Here is an 809-nt window from a genome sequence, read left to right as displayed (position 1 = left end):
AGTGGTAGCCTTAAACTTAATTGTGCCCTAAGAATTGGCCAACTCCGATGTAACCGAAGCGCGTGTTCCTCCGCGGGTATATCGTGGTCGATTGCATCAGTGCCGACCTTTTACCGCCTCAGCAGTAGAGCGCGAAGATAATTGTAGTGCCGAGAAGAAGAAGAAAAAGAAGACGAAGGAGAAGAAGAAGAAGAAGAAAAAGAAGAAGAAGAGGACGAAAAAGAAGCAAACGAAGAAGACGAAGGAGAAGAAGAGACAAAAGAGAGTGAGAGAGAGAAAGGAGAGTCTCTCGTATACGGCGCATCGATGCGGCCAAGAGACTTTAACACGGAGGAGGATTATAGAGGAGAGCACGTTGCTTTATCTCCATCTCTCTCTTTCTCTCTTTTTCCATCTCTTTCTTCGTCTCGCTCTCTCTCTTTTTACCCGTCTACCCGTCTGCATATTTGCCTGCTTGCTTGCTTGCTTGCTTGCTTTTTCTCGGCGAAAAGAGAGACACATCCTGGACGGACCTTGCAAGTATTTTCTCTGGAGGCCTCTTACGCAATCGAAGGAAGAATAACGCGACGATCAAGAAGTTATTCCTGTTTTTTTTTTTTTTCTTTTTTTTTTCTTATCTTGTTTTCTACGCACTATCTTCAAATATCGCTCAAATTAAATTTAATTTAATTGCTATTGGGATTTATCCATCGATCATTATCTTTGTTCGATTTTTATAAATAAAATTAACGATAATCTCGATTTGTTTTATTTTAAACGTATTACGATGGAACTGTTGAAAAAATCGTGTTCATCAATTGTTACGACGA

Source organism: Vespa velutina, chromosome 7 (assembly GCF_912470025.1).
Source record: "Vespa velutina chromosome 7, iVesVel2.1, whole genome shotgun sequence".
NCBI lineage: Eukaryota > Metazoa > Arthropoda > Insecta > Hymenoptera > Vespidae > Vespa > Vespa velutina.
This window is presented reverse-complemented; position numbering follows the sequence as displayed.